The 20,980-nt window shown below is 38.9% G+C and overlaps 1 protein-coding gene across 28 annotated transcripts in view; it reads right to left on the reverse strand.

The window, feature by feature from the left end:
• Srpk2 (SRSF protein kinase 2) overlaps positions 1 to 20,980 on the reverse strand; it is a 232,216-nt gene that overhangs the window by 27,893 nt on the left and 183,343 nt on the right. The gene's annotated exons all lie outside the window — the stretch shown is intronic.

Consider the following 20,980-nt stretch of genomic DNA (forward strand, 5'->3'; position numbering starts at 1 on the left):
TTCCAGTAGATCCAGTGTCAGTTTCTCACCTCTGCAGGCACAAGGCACACACAGTACACATATCACACACACAGAGGAAAAACAATCATACTATACATAAAATAAAAATGAATACACCTTTTAAAATTTTCAAATCTATGTACATGATTTATAGCTTTAAGTGTACAATTCTGTTTTTTAGATTGCAACATCCCTATCTAATTTAGAACATTTTCATCACTCCAGAAAGAAAGTCCATTCTCAGCAGTGACTTCCTATCTCCCTCCAATTCCTACAGTCCTAATCACTAAACTCTGTACCTGACTCATAACAAGTGGTCTCTGTGTGTTTGGGCAAACACATGTGATGTGCATTCACTTACATACACATGTGTGGAGGCCAGAGGTCAGAAGCAGGTACATTCCTCAATAGCTCTTTCTCGCTACCTTTCTGCTGTTGTTGTTTTAAATAAAAAATACTGGGTTCTCTTTCTAAGCCTGGCACTCACCAATTTGTTTAGACTGGCTGGTGTGGCCAACAAGCCTCAGGATCTTCCAGACTTTGACTCACCAGTGCTGAGATTACAGACACACATCAGTACACCAGGCCCTTTATATATAAGGGTGCTAGGAATCTGAACTCAGGCCCTTAAACCTATACAAGCCCTTTACCAACTGAGCCACCACCCTAGCCCCAAAGTGCTCTTTTTGTAACTAACATAATGATTGAGGCTCATGTTGGGTCGCATGCATCAGTTATTTACTTCCTTTTGTTGCTGAACAGTATTCCCATATATAGACACATGACACTTTTTCATTTTTATGTATGTAAGTGTTTTGATTGCAAGTATAAATATGGCACTACAGGTATGCCTGGCACCATCAGAAAGTATGAGAACCCCTGGAACTGAAGTTAAAAATGATCATAAGCCACCATGTCAGTGCTGGGAAACAAACCCAGGTCCTCTGCAAGAACAGCAAGTGCTCTTAACCACTGAGCCATCTCTCCAGCTTCCACATGGCATATTCTTTATCCATTCACTCAAAGGGAATCTCAATTGTTTCTACTCCTTGGCTATTGAAAGTAATACCTCTATACACATCCATGTGCAGGTTTTCATGTGGTTATTACCTTTTTGCTTTTCATGGTTACACACTTAGGGGAGGGGAAATATTGGACTATATGGCAATTATAGTTAGTCTTCTAATGAACTGCCATATTGTTTCTCACAGTGGCTGAACCAATGTACAGTTCCACAGCCATGTATGACGGCTCCAATTTCCTTCATGCTCACCCAAAACTATCATCCTTCATTTTATCTACTCTTAATGGGAATGAAGCTGTATTTCATTATTGTTGAGTTTGACTGTTTTTCAGGGTTTTGCTTTTTTGTTTGTTTTTGAGACAGGGCCTTACTATGTTGCTGAGGCTAGTCTTGAACTTGTGAGTTTGAGCAAACCTCCTACCTTATGTTTACTTTCAATGCTGCAGAAAAGGGAAGATATAATTTAAACAAAAAATATACTTAGTTTTTATACAACACTACAATAAGGTGACAAATAAAGTTGACAAAGCTGAGCAGTGGTGGCACACACCTTTAATCCCAGCACTCAGGCGGCAGAGGCAGGAAGAGCTCTATCTCTGTGAGTTCAAGGCCAGCCTGGATAGTTCCAGGACAGAAAGGGCTACACAAAGTAACCCTGTCTTGAAACAACAATCTTTACATATATATTTTACTTTTAATACTGTGGCTTGGGTTGGATATGCAGCCAGTGGTACACTACATTACCTACTGTATAAAGCCCTGGTCAATCCCTAGTACCACAAACAAAGAACAAAAGCCAAGATTAAAAAACAAAACCTCAATTAAAATAAACTTAAACTGAACTGGAGAGATGGCTTAGCAAGTATTTGCCTTGTAAACCTGAGGACCACAATTTGGATCCCAAGAAACCCATGTTCTTGTCAGATGGACAAAGCAGACCCTCCTATAAAGGCAGAATATGGAAATCCCCAGAATTCCTAGCAAGATTAGCCCTATTGGAGAGTTCTAGGTTTATCTGAGACTCAGACTCAATGAATATGGTGAAAGAATGACAGCATGATTTCTGACACCAACTTCAGGCCTTCACATGCATGTGAACGCACACACATTAGCATTATCACTCACGAGTAAAACATTAGTACATACATCTACGTATACCACACACATGAAGAATGGAAAAAATACCATTAAACCTTGGATAAAACACTAAAAGGCCAATAGTAAGAAAGACACCATTATATATTTTCATAAAGAGTAAGACTACACTCATCCAAAGTGTAATTCATTGACACTTCATATATCATCCCCTACTGTGTAAACCAAGTGGAGTTTTATATTTGAACAAGACTGAACAATAAATTATCAAGGTGGTAGTGGCACAGGCCTTTAATCTCAGCACTCAGGAGTATAGCCAGGACGAGAACTACACAGAGAAACCCCATCTCGAAAAAAAATTAAAAACGACAACAAAAAAAAAATTAAGATGATTCCACTGTAATTCCCTTCAAATATTAACCTAACGCAAGAACATCTATGTGTCTTTCTTTTGTTTATTTTTGAGACATGGTTTCTCTGTATTATAGCCCTGGCTATCCTGGATGAAGATCTGTAGACTAGGCTGGCCTTAAACTCATGACAGATCTGCCTGAGTCTAGGATTAAAGGCATGAGGTACCACACCCGGTGTGTCTTGCTTTCTTAAACTGTCTTTCAATCACCTTTCCATGCATACATTGACCTTATCTTTCCACCTTAGCCTTTCAGTTTAAAGACTACTTCACTGTATAGTAGGCTTTGCAGGTAGGAATAGGCATGACTCACTATGGGAACAGGTTAACATTAGTTTCTACTATGTTGCCTGCCTTCCCGCCCAAAGACTTTCCTTACAAAGTACTGCTATAATGGCTGACAGAGAATACAAGACCCCAGCACTGAGATAATTTAAGCAAATTAACTGAGAAATAAAAATCAGACTAATGGGTACCAACAACAACCAAATCGAGCTGTCTGGGGGAGAAAAGCAGAAACTACAAGGGTAGTTCTGCTCCTCACAAAAGTCAAAGTAGGGTGCAGGAGTACCAACAACTACCAGAGAAAGACTTAGCCAAAACACCCAGGAATCCAGTCTGCACAAATAGCTCTCATTTGCCCCTCCTCATAATCCATAGCACCAAATGTGGACGGCTAGAATCAGAAGGATCTGGAAGGCCTTTTAAATCAGTACAGCCATGCCAGCAATTCACTCCATAAATTAGTGCTGTTCTCAAACTTGGTCAGAGAGCTTCTGTTGGCAGTAGGTAGCAGATAACACAGAGGCTCCTGACTGGTTAAAGTGCTGACAGTAAGTGAATGCTGAATGGTCTGTCTTAAACCAGGGCATCTGTATGACCAGTACCCGCCTTTCAAGGCTCAGGGAACACAGAGGAAGAGGCAATGGAGTATGGGAAGGAGTGCCATAAAACCCTGTCTCCTGAACAGTTACAGAGTTGCACCCTTGACTCATAGCAGGTTTGGAGGCTATCTTCACAAGACTAAGTTGTGCCCCACCTCCCAACATCCCAGACTGGGTAGAAATAGGCATGTAAGGCCACACCTCCAAGGGCAGTTAATGGCTACTGAGGAAGGAAAAGTCATTTTTCTTCCAGGGTACAGCCACTGGTAAGCTGCCCATTACCCAGTAAATCACCCCACACCCATGCACATAACAACAACCTTAATTAAACTCAGTGAGTGTTTTTTTTTTTTTAAATGACAAGAGAGTAAGAGGAGGATGTGTTGGGAAGAAGTGTTCTAGGGGCACAGGAAGTGGTTAAGAAGAGAATGGGAGGTGAATTATGATTAAAATGACATTATAAAATTATCAAGGAATACATTTAAAAAGCAACCAATCTAATTTGCTTCCTTGATGTTTTCACCAAATGTATTGGAAAGGCAGTCACTAAATATTCAGACACTATACAGGACAATGGGAAAGAAAACTCAACATTGGGACTTCATTGAAACTGTTACTCAAATATTCACTCCTAGTGTTATCCCAGACAAGGTGCATAACTTTCATAAATTTCCACTGCTTTATTTTTAGGGGAAAGGGGAAATCAGAGGTGTGTGTGTGTGTGTGTGTGTGTGTGTGTGTGTGTGTGTGTGTGTGTGTGTGCGCGCGCGCGCGCGCATGTGTATATTTATGGATGGGTTAGAGGTCACCCTCACATTTGCCTCCTCAGAAGCCACGCTCGTGCTTTCTGAGACAGCATCTCTCACTGGGACTTGAAGCTCACCAATTATGCTGGGCTAGCTGGCCAGCAAGCCCCAGTAACCACCTACCTCCATTTCTCCAGTTACTGGAGTGACAGTGGTGCCCAGGTTTTTATGTGGGTGCTGGGGATCAAAGGCAGGTTCTCATGCTTGCATAGCAAGTACTTTACCTATCTCTCCAGCCCAGGCTTCTATTTTAATATCTATCTATAAAAAGTAGAACCATATCCATTAGACTGATATATAGTTAAGAAATTAAAATGATCAAAATAAACAAAAACAAGGTCCAACACAGAAAGCCCAAAACCAATAGCAGAACTGACCTGAGACAAAAGGCTGCACTGGCAGGGACAAAAGACTATTCCTTCCCAGGTCACTGTAACACTTTTCTGGGTCTCATATCTCTTAGTATTCAATATAAAAGAATTTAACTGATAATTTTATGGGGCATTTCAGAAGTAAAACTTGGATTTCATAATGTTTTCATGTTTTTAAATTTTAGATACCAGATAAAAATCTTCAGTTGATGACCTCATTTTCACAAATAACATTTCTGTTCTTAATCAGTAAAGTTTACAATGATAAAGTAGCCCCAAATAACACTGATGAGCAATCTTATGAACATTTATGCAGGACAACAACAATGAAAAATAAGAACAATCTATCAAGCTTCACATCCAAAGGTAGACTACCTCTCTGTTATTCTTCACATCGTGCTTGTCTCACTACCTTACAAACCCATTGGGTATCAGCAGGAGGAGACAGCAGAAATTGTTGGGAAAGCTAACCTCAGTCCAGTGAGGCATCCTAAGGTAGAGCCTATCATCATCCATAGAAGAAGAGAGTCTCACCAATGTCTTGGTGGGGAGGATGCCTCTTAGCTCAAAAGCAGGTGTCGGTAGATCTCAGCATGTGAAGTCACACTAAGAGTAAGGTGAAGAAAGTGAAGGCAGAGCCCATTGTAGACAACTAGGTTCCCCCAGGTAATTGGTTTCTAGTTCCAGAACTAGCTAATTACAGGCTCAGAGAAAGTTCCTTTCTGCCAAATTTCCCTATTAAATAGGGCATTTGAACAAGCTGCTCAGTAAGGTGCCTTTCTGACTACCCACAACCAGACCAAAGATGAACCACTGTAGGATTTAACACCTGATCCTCTCTACCATGACTTGCTTGAAATAGGTCCTGTGATAACAGTGGATTAAGTCCAGAGAAAGGTGGAGACTCCCCTAGAAAGCTGTGTCTGGTCCTACTCACTGTCCATATAAAGGAAGCTTCCCCAGAACTGTAAAATTCAATGAGAAACAGAATGAATAATTTTCCAAACTATGTTCTAATCCTGGTGACAACCTGGAGACTTTATTCCTTCTGTGTCTGAATAGATGGCACCAGACCATGGGCCTTTCCTGACTCTTCATTGGTATCAAACTAATGAAGCACCATGCATCCCAAACAGGCAGCCAGGAGCTAGCACCCTGCAATGGCCCTAATTTAAATATTAATTACTGTGGGCATGCAGGAAAACACGAGAGTGCTCTCCACAAGACCAGAAAACTTCCTACCAGACCACCTCAGGCATCATAGGCTTTCTCTCCCTCAGTAAAACCAAGTGGAGCAAATTCTACAAACTGACTATAAAAGCTGTGATGGAGAAGTATGGAAAATTCTTGTTACAGTGAGAGAAGACACTCAACGTTCTGCAGACTCCATGTGAGGACAGGACAGAGCAGGGAGGAAGAAACAAGACTGACCTCTCCTAAACTGGGATCTTTGAGTTGATAACCCAACATTCTAAAGAGAATTCTAAGTTAACACAGAATCACAGGTGCTATGCCACACAGAATAAAATTGGATTTTCAAAATATTACTACTTTAAAATAAAAGCTTCTAGTCTAAAACTGAACCACTAAAATATAGTCACAACAGTCAATACTGAGTAGAGTATCAAATGGTGCTGAAGTAAGACCACCTGCTGGAGTCTGAGCACCCATAGAGAACAGGCTTGGAAAAGCACTGACCTTTAAGGTCCCATTAAGCTTATGTACTGCAGGACATAGGAAAAACTATCTATTTCACCAAATATTCCCCCGCCCCGCCCCCAAGAAAAGGGTTTCTCTGTATTGCCCTGGCTGTCCTGGAAATCGCTTTGTAGACCAGGTTGGCCTCAAGCTCAGATATCGGCCTGCCTCTACCTGCCAAGTGCTGGGATTAAAGGCCTGGCAGTTGTTTATTATTTAAATGCTTTATTTGTGTAATTCTCTAGAACTCTAAAAGATTTTCAAAAATTGCTGGGAGATATTAACTGGCTACAGCCCACAACTGGATTAACAAGTCAAGAACTAAGTAATTTATTTCAAACCTATCAAGATGATAAGGATATAAATAGTCCAAGAAAACTATCAGCTGAGGCTGAGAGAGAATTAGCTCCGGTAGAAAAGAAATTACAGGATGTACATGCAGATTAAATCCAGAACTTGACTGTATTCTGTTTAGTTTACCTTCTATTAATTCTCCCACAGGAATTCTTGCAGAGAAGATAATATCTTAGAATGAATTTTTTTTTTTTTTACCACAAACAGTAAAAAATTAAATACCTATGTAGAAGAGGTTTCTAAACTTATTCTAAAAGGAAAACTGAGATTTCTACAATTAGCAGGAAAAGACCTAGCAGAAATTGTGGTACCTTTTACTAATGCTGAAACTGCCTCATTATGGGCAGAAAAATGAACACTGGCAAAGAACTTGCAGTGATTTGTTGCAAAAATTAGCAACAAATATCCCAAAGGCAAGACACTACAGTTTATAAAAAAAACTAATTGGATTCTCCCTCATACAATAAAAGGAACACCAATTTCTACAGTCCTTACATTTTATACTGCTGCAAATAAATCAGGAAAGGCAGGTTACAGTCAGGAAAATTAAGTCAAGTGGCTCAAAGCCCTTATGATTCAGTTCACAAATCAGAATTATATGCTGTTCTCATGGTATTATTAGATTTTCCAGAACCTCTTAACAGAGTTACTGACTCTCAATATGCAAAGAGTTGTCCTACATATTCAAACTGCTGAACTTATTCCAGATGATTCAGAATTAACTTTTTTATTTCTTCAATTATAAGAAATCGGGCCGGGCGGTGGTGGCGCACGCCTTTAATCCCAGCACTCGGGAGGCAGAGCCAGGCGGATCTCTGTGAGTTCGAGGCCAGCCTGGTCTCCAAAGCGAGTTCCAGGAAAGGCGCAAAGGTACACAGAGAAACCCTGTCTCGAAAAACCAAAAAAAAAGAAAAAGAAATCGGAAATAGAAATCATTCTTTGTATGTAACACATTTCAGATCCCATAAAGGTCTACCAGGCTCTCTAGCACAAGGTAATGATGAAACTGGTCAGCTTTCAATAGGAAATGTGCTAGAAGCCTCAGAATTTCATAAGCAACACTATGTTAACAGCAAAGGTTTGAAGAAAGATTTTTCTATCACTTGGCAAGGAAAAAAAAAAAAGAAAGAAAGAAATTATAAGGAAATGTCCTACTTATTCCTTGTATAACCAAACTCCATTACCTGCAGGGAGTAACCCAAAAGGTACTCGAAATGAAATTTGGCAAATGGACATGTTTCATTTTGCAGAGTTTGGAAAATTAAAATACGTACACCATACCACAGATACACATTCAGAATTTCAATGGGCAACTGCTTTAAGTTCTCAAAAGGCTGACTCTATATTTACACATTTATTACAAGTCATGACCATTATGAGGATGCCTGTACAAATGAAGACTGACAAAGCTTCAGCAAATGTATTTAGTAAAATGAAACAGTTTTGTGCATATTATAACATAAAGCATATTACAGGTATACCATACAATCCTACAAACAAGCAGTTAAAGAAAGATCTAATTGAACTTTAAAAAATATACTTAGTAAACAGTAAGGGGTAATAAAGACTCCCAAAGATAGAATACACATTCCTTTATTGACTTTAAATTTTTTAAATGCTAATAAGCAAGGAACAGTAGCTGCTGAGAGACATTGGATAATAGAAAAAAACTACTGAATTAAATCAGTCTGTGTACTTTAAAGATGTGTTGAACTCAGAATAGAAAGCAAGACATGTGTTGCATTGAGAACGAAGTTTTGTTTCCACAGGAAAAGAAAAGCTATGGATACCATCAAAACTGATAAAGGTAAGAGTTGAACAAGAGAGACCTCTTGACTAGAAGAGGTGATAGCTCATCAAACAACTTGGTCATTCAATCCAAACTAATTTATAAGACTAACAAATGCCTTTCCTTTGAACAGATAAGAAAATATTTTTTATTATTAAATGATAATAGTTATTCTGTTGCCAAAAAGCATTTTTGCCTTAACAAAGATGTAACCTGACAAAAAGAGGAACTCCCCAACTTAGGGTTGGGAAAGGGTTTTGTTTTTGTCTTTCCAGGAGAAAAAAGTATCCAACTAAGGAATCTGAAAACCACTGGACAAATGAGACATCTAAAGAAAAAGGTCAAATCATCCAGAGAAAAATTTCCCAAGAAAAAGAGTAAATTTGTTCTAATGGTATAGCACATTTCCAACAGGATAAAATTTCATAAATTTTTCCAAATATTTGTTTCTGTTGCTCTCTACAAACATTAGAGACAAATGGTCTGTTTGTGGTCCCAATTCAATTAAAATTCAAAGCTGGCTTTGGAGTTGGAGGGAGCTCTCTCCTTCTCTAAACCTAAGCATAACTGTTAAAGGGAGATCCAAAAATCTCTATCTCATGTCAGAAGAACAACCTGAATTGGGACAAAAGAAAAACAAAATTAAGGAACTATTCTATTGTCACTAAGGTATAAATATTATCTCTGAATTTATAAGATTATTATATATATTAAACTTTCTGTCGTGATATTAATGGTCATATAAAATACTAACTAATTCTAAAAATAGGCTTCATCTAACTTTCTGTACATGATTTCAGAATTGAGTCTGAATCAGGTAACTAGGAATTAAATTTGTCTATCTGAGGTATACTTAATAAACTGTGGTCTTTGAACCTCTCTGAGATCTGCTGCATATGAGATTAAAACATTTTCCACAGTGAATTGTGACCATTCCTAACACCAACCTTTGATGTCTCCAAAAAGATGGGCCCCACTACGATGATTCCACCTGGATTGTGGTAAAACCATTAAGCTGATAAGCACAACTCCAAAATCAGCTTTGAACTACAAATTGCTCAGGACAATTTCAAAGTGGTTACATGAGATGGTCTAGCCTCACAGAATATCCAGCTCTACATTTTCCCATCACACAGAAACTAAACAAAAAATAATACAGCTAGCTCGCTCAAGACTTGACATTATCTCAATTAAAAACAATGACACCCGCATTCCCAAGAGTTGGGGTGGGTGGTTTTTGGCCATTCAGTGGATTTGTCATCATTTAGGGGGGATGGTTGCAAACTGTCACTGGTCACGGTAGGATAGAAAATGAATTAGGTATAAAACTTTGGACTCACTAAAATAGGATAGATAACAGTTTCTATAAATTTGCCAAATACAAATGGATTGGACATTGGGAAAGTATTTCTTACTTAATAGTTGCTCTTATTGTATACAGTTTAGAGTTAAAACCTTTTCTTTTTATTTAGACAAAAAGAGAGAAATGCTGGAGGATATTCAACCACACTATGAACTCTGAGTTTGCATTTGAGTTGATTAAATAAAATTATCCTTGGGTCAGGAGGGTGAGTTAGCAATTAGTTGACAGAAAGTGATCATAGAGCAGCAGAGGGCATCCGGGAGAGATAGAGAGACACAGGAAGCAGTAGGGAGGAATTCGGAGTGGTGCAGGTTTATTATTTGGGCAGAGTAGAAATCTTGGGTCTTTCAGGGATGCCAGCAAGGAGAGATTAGCTTTTTGCTACTTAGTGTCTTTGAGCTCACAGGTTTTCACCCCAGCCTTTGAATTTTACATCTCACTTATAAATAGAATGATAAAGATTTAGTTAAAGCTGCCTTTAGTGTCAGTGACAGAGCAGATGCTTGCAGGAACAGAATAGCCATCAGGCTGTGGCCTAAGCAGCCAGGCCACTGCTAGAGAAGCAGGCCAGTAACTTCGGAGATGTAAATGCTGGCTAAAATAGCAGTAGATTAGGGTATAGCCACTGAGCTGTATCTCTTTTTTATTGTGACAAGTTCCTGTGTCTGCCGAATGAGCAGCTGGGATTATAGGCTCATACTGCTTCCTCTGGAAAAAAACAAACCAAATTCTGTCCAAATAGGCATTTCATTCCAGTCTACAGTTAAAATCTGACATTATGGGGTGTTTTGTGTGTGTGTGTGTGTGTGTGTGTGTGTGTGTGTGTAAAGAAAGAATAAACAGTGACTTAAATGACTGGACACAGGCTGAGTACAATTCCAACATATCACTATATCACTTACCAAAAATTAATAAATAAAAATCTTCACCTCTAAAACTAGACTAATCAAGGTTTCACTTCTTTCTCCTCTACTTTCTATATTATTATTATTATTATTATTATTATTGTTATTATTATTATTATTATTTGTACGCGTATATTGCACATGTTTGCAGGTCCCAGAGGATACCAAAAGAGGTGTCAGAATGCCTGAAGCTGGAGTTACAGGCAGCTGCAAGCTGCCCACCACAGTGTGGGTACTGGGAAATGAACTAGGGTCCTCTGAAAGAGCATCAAGGTTCTCTTATCCACTGAGCCGTCTCTCTAGTTCCATTCACTATTTTTTTTTTAATTTACTTCCTGACTGAAGGAAAATTGCTTAGGCTCTATATTCCTATTTCCATGAAATCAAGAAAGAAGGAATGCCTATTTTATAGAATTGTTAACAGGTTTCAGAGGAATAAAGTATGCCAAGTACTCAGAAATAAGCCTAGGACACAGCAAGCTTATGAATAAATACATGATAATCTAATGAGGACAGCACCATTACTATTCATACTTTACTTCTAATAAAATGATGGCTTAAGGTTATATAAGTGGGGCAAGTCTTTTGACCCATGTAAAGTTTATCTAACTCCACACTCAAGCTCTCTGATCACAGTGTAGATTACCTCATGGAGACAAAGCAGGTACATGTTAGCAAACACAAGCAAAGGGAAGTCAAGGTAGTTTCTAAATGAGGAATAAGAATCATTAAAGGGGGGCTGTAGAGATGGCTCAGAGATTAAGAACACTGGCTGTTCTTGCAGAGGTCCTGAGTTTAATTCCCAGCAACCACATGGTATCTCACAACCATCTGTAATGAGATCTGGCGCCCTCTTCTGGCCTTTAGGGATACATGCAAACAGAACACTATATATAATAATAAATAAATAAATAAATATTAAAAAAAAAAGAATCATTAAAGCAAGGCTTTACTCATGAGCCTCCACTCCAACTGAGGAGATATGCACAGTGGATGGCTTCTGGGGGAGGAAGAGTCAATTTTCTTTAAGGGAGGATGTGGCTTCCTATAGGTGGATCATAGTCCAATGGAAGGGTATTCATAAATATACTGACAACATGAACTGGATTCAGTAGACTGTCAAAAAATAAAATAAAAACAACACAGAAAGTTGGGAGGGGTAGGTGTGGATCTTGGAGTTAGAGACAGGAAGGAGTATAACTTTGATAAAAAAAAAAAACATATTGCATGAAATTCTCAAGAGAATTAGAAAAAGAAGAAGGTAAGTTGTAGTGCAAAGAACAAAACGGAGTGGCTGATCCAAGGAGAGTAGAGAGAGGCCTATGAAAAGGTACAGAAAAAAAGTGACTTTAAAAATAAATTTATGAAGATTACAGAGGCCTTTAAAAGGAAAATGAAAAATTCCCTTAAAGAAATTGAGGATAACACAAAACAAAATATTGGAAGAAATTAATAAATCCCATAAAGAAAGCCAAGAAAAGGCAATTAAACAGGTGAAGAAAAGCAAACAGTTCAAGACAAATATTGAAATAGAAACAATGAAGACACAAACCTAGGGAATGATGGAAATAGAAAATCTGAGTAAATGAACGGGAAATATAGATGCAAGCATAACCAACAGAATACACGAGATGGAAGAGAGACTTTCAGATAGGGAGGATACAATAAAAGAAATAGATTTATCAATCAAAGAAAACACTAAAAGCCAAAAAAAAAAAAAAAAAAAAAAAGTCATAATACAAAACATCCGGGAAATCTGGGACACCATGAAAGGCCAAACCTAAGAATAATAGGGATAGAATAAGGAGAAGAATACCAATTCAAAGGCACAGAAAACATATTCAATAAAGTCATGGAAGTAAACTTTCCCAACTGAAAGATGGAAATACCTACGAAGATACAAGAAGCTTATAGAACACCAAATAGATGAGACACTCCCCCCCAAAGTCCCCTTGCTACATAATAATTAAACCACTAAACATATAAAATAAAGAAAGAATATTAAGAGCAGCAAAGTTAAAAAGCCAAGTAACATATAAAGACAGACCCATCAGAGTAACACCCGACTCTTCAGTGGAGACACTGAAAGCCAGAAGGTCCTGGACAAACGTAATACAGAAACTAAGAAAACATGGATGCCCGCCCAGACTACTATACTCAGCAAAACTTTCAGTCACCATAGATGGAGTAAACAAAATGTTCCAAGGCAAAACCAGACTTAAGCAATACCTATCCACAAATCCAGCACTATAGAAAGAACTAGAAGGAAAACTCCAACTAAGGAAGTCAGATGCACCAACCAAAACACAGGCAATAGATAACCCCACAGCAGGAAATCCCAAAGAAGGAAAACACACACACAACCACCAAAAGATAAAAAGAATTAACAATTACTGGTCATTAATATCTCTTAATATCTCATTTGCCTATAAAAAGACACAGGCAAACAGAATGGATACAAAATCAGGATCCATCCTTCTGCTGCATAGAAGAAACACATCTCAACACAAAATCAGGATCCATCCTTCTATTGCATACAAGAAACACACCTCAACTTCAAAGACAGATACCACCTCATAGTAAAAGGCTGGGGAAAGACTTCCCAATGAAATGGACATAAGAAGCAAGCTGGTGTAGCTATCCTAATATTTAACAAAATAGATTTCAAACTAAAATCAATCAAAAGAGAGAGATAAGGAAGGACATTACATATCCATCACAAGAAAAATCCACTATGATGAAGTCTCAATTCTCAACATTTATGCCCCAAATTTAAGGACAGCCACATTTATAAAAGAAACATTACTAAAGTTTATTTTCCTGTTCTTGTGCATGTGGACAACTGGATGTGGTCACCGAATAAATACTGCAATTGAAAAAAAATTAGCTTAGAACACACATCAAACCCCACACATTAATAGTGGGAGACTTCAACACCACACTCTCACCAATGGACAAGTCTGCCAGACAGAAACATAACAGAGAAATAAGGGATCAAACTGATGTTATGACTCAAAAGGACTTAATAGATCTGTATTCCATCCTAACAAAAAAGAATATACCTTCTTCTCAGCAACCCATGAAACCTTCTCTAAAATTGACCATATACTCAGCCACAAAGCAAATCTCAACAGATACAAAAAAAAAAAAAAAAAGAAATTGGAATAACCTCCTGTAATTTAACCGACTACCAAAGCTTAAAGTTAGATTTCAACAACAACAAAAATTAAAGAAAGCATATAATTACATGGAAACTGAATAATGCTCAACTGACCCAAATGATTTAAATCACCAATTAGTCAAGGAAGAAATAAAGAAAGAAATAAAAGACTTCCTAGAATTCAATGAAAATGAAAGTACCACATATTCAAATTGATGGGACACTATAAAAGCAGTGCTAAGAGGAAAATTCATATTACAAAAATGTTCACATAAGGGGACTGGACCTGCCTGGACTGAATCTATCAGGTTGAACTCAATCCTCGGGGGAGTCTTTGCCCTGGAGGAGATGGGATTGGGGGGTAGGCTGGGGGGAAAGCAGGGTAGTGGGGAGAGAACAAGGGAACCCGTGGCTGATATGTAAAATTAAATTTAATAAATAAATTTAAAAAATGAAAAAAAATGTTCACATAAAGAAGATGGAGAAATCTCAACAGCACACCTAAAAGCTCTACGACAAAAAGAAGCAAATTTACCCAAGGTGAATAGATGCCAAGAAATAATCAAATTAAGAGCTAAAATCAATGAAATAGAAACAAAGAAAACAATACAAAGAACCAATGAAACAAAGAATTGATTCTTTGAGAAAATAACAAAGATAGACAAGCCCTTATCCAAATTAACCAAGAGGCAGAGAGAGAAAATCCAAATTAAGCAAATCGGAAATGAAAAGGGAAACTAACAACAGACAACGAGGAAATCCAGAGAATCATCAGGTCATATTTCAAAAACCTGTACTCCACAAAATTGGAAAATCTAAAAGAAATGGACAATTTTCTAGATAGGTACCACATACCAAAGTTAAATCAAGAGTACAAAAACAATTTAAATAGGCCTATAATCAATAAGGAAATAAAAACAGTCATTAAAAGTCTCCCAACCAAGCCGGGCGATGGTGGCGCATGCCTTTAATCCCAGCACTTGGGAGGCAGAGGCAGGTGGATCTCTGTGAGTTCGAGGCCAGCCTGGTCTCCAAAGTGAGTTCCAGGAAAGGCGCAAAGCTGCACAGAGAAACCCTGTCTCGAAAAACCAAAAAAAAAAAAAAAAAAAAAAAAAAAAAAAAAAAGTCTCCCAACCAGAAAAAGCCCAGGACCAGATGGTTTCAGCACAGAATTCTATCAGAATTAAGAAAATAATAATAATACCAATATTCTTCAAATTGTTCCACATAATAGAAACAGAAGGAACATTACCAAACTCTTTTTAGGAGGCTACAGCTACCCTTACACCCAAACCACACAAAGATGCAACAAAGAAAGAGAATTACAGACCAATCTTCCTCATGAACATTGATGCAAAAAGACTCAATAAAATACTGGCAAACTGAATCCAAGAACACATCAAAAAAATTATCCACCATGATCAAATAGGCTTCATCCCAGAGATGCAAGGATTGTTCAGCATATGATAATCTGTCAATGTAATACACCATATAAACAAACTGAATGAAAAAAAACCACATGATCATCTCATTAGATGCTGAAAAAGCCTTTGACAAAATCCAACACCCCTTCATGATAAAGGTACTAGAAAGATCAAGAATACAAGGAACATACCTAAACATAATAAAGGCAATTTACATCAAGTTGACAGAAAACATGAAATTAAATGGAGAGAAACTCAAAACAATTCCACTAAAATCAGGAACAAGACAAGGCTGTCCACTCTCTCCATATCTATTCAATATGGTTAGAGCCATTAGACAACAAAAGGAGATCAAGGGAATACAAACTGGAACAGAAGTCAAACTTTCACTATTTGCAGACAATATTATGGTATACATAAGTGACCCCAAAAATTCTACCAGGGAACTCCTACAGCTAGCTAATAAATTCTTTCAGTAAGGTGGCAGGATAAAAGATTGACTCAAAAAAAAAAAAAAAAAGTAGCTCTCCTATATACAAATAATAAAAGGGCTGTGAAAGAAATCAGAGAAACATCACCCATAACAATAGCCACAAAAATTATAAAATACCTTGGGCTAATTCTAACAAAGCAAGAGAAAGGCCTGTATGACAGGAACTTTAAGTCTCTGAAGAAAGAAATTGAAGAAAATATCAGAAAATGGAAAGATCTCCCATGCTCCAGAATAGGTAGGATTAACATAGTAAAAATGGCAATTTTATCAAAAGCAATCTACAGATTCAATGCAATCCCCATCAAAATCCCAACACAATTCTTCACACATTTGGAAAGAACAATACTCAGCTTCATATAGAAAAACAAAAAACCCAGGATAGCTAAAAGAATCCTGTTCAATTAAGTCACCTCTGGAGGCATTACTATCCCTGACCTAAAGCTCTACTATAGAGCTATAGTAATAAAAACTGCTTGGTACTGGCATAAAAACCAACACTTGGAACGATGGAATTGAATTGAAGACCCTGACATTAACTGGCACACCTATGAACACTGATTTTTGACAAATAAGTCAAAACTACACAATGGAAAAAAGAAAGCATATTCAACAAATGGTGATGGCATAACTGGATGTCAACATGTAGAAGATGGAAAATAGATCCATATCTATTGCCATGCACAAAACTCAAGTCCAAGAGGATCAAAGTCCTCAACATAAATCCAGTTACACTGAACTTGATAGAAGAGAAAGTAGGAAGTAGTCTTGAACACATTGGCACAAGAGATCTCTTCCTAAATGTAACACCAGTAGCACAGACACTGAGAGCAACAATTAATCAATGGGACCTCCTGAAAATAAGACGCTTCTGTAAGGCAAAGGACACGGTCAATAAGACAAAATGACAGCCTACAGAATGGGGAAAGATCTTCACCAACCCCACATCTGACAGGGGGCTGATCTCTAAAATATATAAAGAACTCAAGAAACTAGACAGCAAAATACCGAACAATCCAATTTAAAAATGGGCTACAGAGCTAAACAGAATTCTCAACAGAAGAATCCCAAATGCCTGAAAGACATTTAAGGAATTGCTCAACATCCTTAGTCATCATGGAGATGCAATTCAAAATGATTCTGAGATACCATCTTATACCTGTCAGAATGGCTAAGATCAAAAACACTGATATCAGCTGGAGAGGATGTGGAATAACGGTAATACTCCTCCACTGTTGGTAGGAATGCAAACTTGTACAGCCACTTTGGAAATCAGTATGGTAGTTTCTCAGAAAATTGGGAATCAATCTTCAGAACCCAGTTATACCACTCTTGGGCATATACCCAAGAAATGCTCAATCTTACCACAAGGACACATGCTCAACTATGTTCATAGCAGCATTATTCATAATAGCAAGAACAAGGAAACAACCTAGATGCCCCTCAACTAAAGAATGGATAAAGAAAATGTGGCACATATACACAATGGAGTACTACTCAGCAGTAAAAAACAATGATATCATGAAATTTGCAAGCAAATGGATAGAAATAGAAAATATCATCCTGAGTGAGGTAACCCAGACTCAGGACAAATATGATATGTACTCACTCATAAGTGGATACTAGATGTAAAGCAAAGGATAATCAGACTACAACCCACAGCTCCAGAGAAGCTAGCTAACAAGGAGGACTCAAAGAGGGACTCATGGATCACTCTGGGAAGGGGAAATAGAAGAGATCTTCATGAGTAAACTAAGGATGTGGGTAAAGGATGGGGGATGAGAACATAAGGGAACAGGATGGTTGAGCTAGAACAGGGACGGAGTGGGAGAGCAATGAAAGAGATACCATGATAGAGGGAGTCATCATGGGGACAGGGAGAAACAGGGTGCTTAGGGAAGTTCCCAGGAATCCACAAGGATGATCCTAGCTTAGACTACTAGTAATAGTGGAGAGGGTGTCTGAGCTGGCTTAGCCTGGTAACCAGATAAGTGAATACCCTAACTGTCATCATAGAGCCTTTCTCCAGTAACTGATGGGAGCAGATGCAGAGACCCACAGCCAAACACCAGGCCGGGCTCCAGGAGTCCAGCTGAAGACAGAGAAGAGGGATTCTATGAGCAAGTGCATCAAGATCTTGACAAAGAAACCTACAGAGACAACAAAACAAAACTAGGGAGAACTCATGAAATTTAGACCAACATGTGTGGAGCTTCCACAGGACTGGACTAGGCCCTCTACATAACCGAGACAGTTGTGTAGCTTGATCTGCTTAAGGGGCCCCCTGGCACTAGGATCAGGATACATCCCTGGTGCATGAGCAGGCTTTTTGGTGCCCACTACCTCGCATAACCATGAGGCAGGGGGATGGGCTTGAACCTGCCTCTACAGAAGGTACCAGGCTCTACTGACTCCCCATGGGAGGCCATACCTTCTTGTAGGAGAGAATGGCGGCTGGGTTGTAGGTGGAAGGTTGGAGGGGTGGGAAAGGGAAGAGGGGGAACTGTGATTGGTATGTAAAGTGAATTAAAATTTTTCTTAATAAGAAAAGAAAAGAAGGTCTAAGGCTGGAGAGATGGCTCAGCAGTTAAGAAAACTGACTGTTCTTCCAGAGGACCTAGGTTCAATTTCCAGCACCCACACATTGTATCACAACTGTCTGTAATTCCAGTTCTAGAGGATTTAACTTCCTCTTCTGGCTTCCACAAGCACTAGGCAAAACATTCAAAAACAAAACAAACAAAAAAACAGCCTTTAAATCAACTATTTATACAAAGCATTTATAACACAGAAGTTCCATTACACTCCTGGAATTTCTCCTTTCAATTTACACACCCCTTTATTTTCCCACTGTAGAATAGAAGCATCAATGGTTTAACCAGCAAAGTCATCTTCTAAGTAAGCCTGAATGGTTGTGATGTTGTCAATCATCTATACAAGTAGGAGACATATTTGAAAACACAAGAGTCTCTGTGAATTGAATGCAAGCAGTTATTTCTGAAGTTATTTATTCTGTTAAAATATGCAAATCGAGCTGTGAAAAACAGCTCAGTAGGTAAAGTGCTTGCAGTGAAAGCATAAGGATCTGTCAGGTGTGTTGGTGTACCCCCCTTTAATCCCAACACTCAGGAGGCAGAGGCAGGCGGATCTCTGAGTTAGAGGACAATCTGGTCTACAGAGTGAGTTCCAGAACAGCCAGGGAGAGGGAGAGAGGGGAGAGAGGGGGGGGAGGGAGGGAGGGAGGGAGGGAGGGAGGGAGGAGAGAGAGAGAGAGAGAGAGAGAGAGAGAGAGAGAGAGAGAGAGAGAGAGAGAGAGAGAAGGCATGATGATCTGAGTTCAGATCCCTAGCATCCATGTAAAAAGTTGGGCAAGGTGATGCCAAGGCTACAGAGGTGGAGACAGGAGTGCCCTGGAGCATGCTGCCCTGCTAATCCAGCTGAATCATTGAGCTCCAAGTTTTATTAATGAAAGAATGATCTTGTTTCAAAAAATTATGAGAGAGGTCAGGCAGGCATGGTGGCCCCAAGCCTTTAATCCCAGCACTCAGAAGGCAGAGGCAGGCAGATCTCTGAGGGGCCTTATTGAGAAGGGTCCCAGCAGGAAGAGAGAGAAAATAGGAGATGAAAATGACTAAAATTCAATATTTAAGTGTATGAAACTGCAAAAAAAAAAAAAAATTGAAAAAAAAATATTGTGAACAACAAAGAAAGACACCCAATATCCGGCCTCCAATGAACATACATACACATATACAAACACATACTATACATGTCTACACCACACATACAAAATAAAACAAATTATCTATGTTAAGTGTAATTACAAGACTCTTCACCAGTTTCAACCATATTTTTCTTTTGGCCAGCATGGGGTGTGTGTGTGTGTCTGTGTGTGTCTGTGTGTGTGTGTGTGTGTGTGTGTGTGTGTGTGTCTGTGTGTGTCTGTGTGTGTCTGTGTGTGTCTATGTGTCTGTGTCTGTAGACAGGGTTTCTCTCTGTGTAGCCCTGGATGTCCTGGAACTCACTCTGTAGACCAGGCTGGCCTCAAACTCACAGAGATCCACCTGCCTCTGCCTCTTGACTGCTGGAATTAAAGGCTTGCACCACCATTGCCTAGCTTCAACAAGATTATTTTTAAAAGAGTTTCATGAGAACACCAGGCAACTATCATAAAGGGCTCAAAATAACTCAGGTGAGAACTAGGCCTCAGTTCCTGCTTCTTGAAACTGAGCAGGCCATTTCTCAGGAAGCCAGGAACAAAGACAGAAAGGACTAGAAAAACTGCTTCTGCCAGGCCTGAGCCAGCCCCTTACAGCAACTAGGATAATAGCCTGTTGGGAAATATTATTTTAAGGTGTTTTACTTGTTCATGTTGCATCTGTCTAACTCTATGAAGCTGTGTTACTTTACCTGTCTAAAACAACTGATGGCCTAATAAAGAGCTGAACAGTCAATAGTGAGGCAGGAGAGAGAAAAAGGCGAGGGTTGCAGGCAGAAAGAATATATAGAAGGAGAAGTCTGGAAGAAGAGAGAGATCTAGGAGCCAGAGAAGGAGGAGGACAACTGGGGCCAGCCACCCAACTACATAGCAAGCCACGGAATAAGAGTAAGATTTCCAGAAATAAGAGGATGGGAAAAGCCCAGAGGCCAAAAGACAGATGGGATAATTTAAAGTTAAGGAAAGCTAGCAAGAAACTAAGTCAAGCTAAGGCTAGATAACCCAGCCTTAGCTTGGCTTCAATTATAACTAAGAATAAGCCCCCCTATGTGATTTATTTGGGAGCAGGGTAGTGGGCCCCCAAAAAAGAGCCAAAAACAAAAACAAACAAACAAAAAACCAACAACAGTAGTCAAATTAAAAACAAAGCCTGGGAGTTGTCCAGGCCTGCCCCAAAATGGAAAAGCTATACACTTAGCCAGCCCCTGCTAACCCTAGCCAATTAGGAATGTACTAACATTAATTGCCACTTAAGCCAGTCATAGATAGAATGACCCAACTGCCTTAGGAATTCCTTCAGCTCTGTATAAAAGGAGCCTGCAAGCTTCTTCTTCTTCTTTCAGGGTCACCATTTTGCCTTTGTGTTGGATGTGTAGCCCTAGCATGCTGCTACCTTTACTCTGGAGATAATAAATGCTCTTGCTGATTGCATATGTGAATGGTGATCTTTTGTGGGACTTCTCCAGGACCCTAACACTTTAATAGAT

Source organism: Peromyscus maniculatus, chromosome 3 (genome assembly GCF_049852395.1).
Source record: "Peromyscus maniculatus bairdii isolate BWxNUB_F1_BW_parent chromosome 3, HU_Pman_BW_mat_3.1, whole genome shotgun sequence".
Lineage (NCBI taxonomy): Eukaryota > Metazoa > Chordata > Mammalia > Rodentia > Cricetidae > Peromyscus > Peromyscus maniculatus.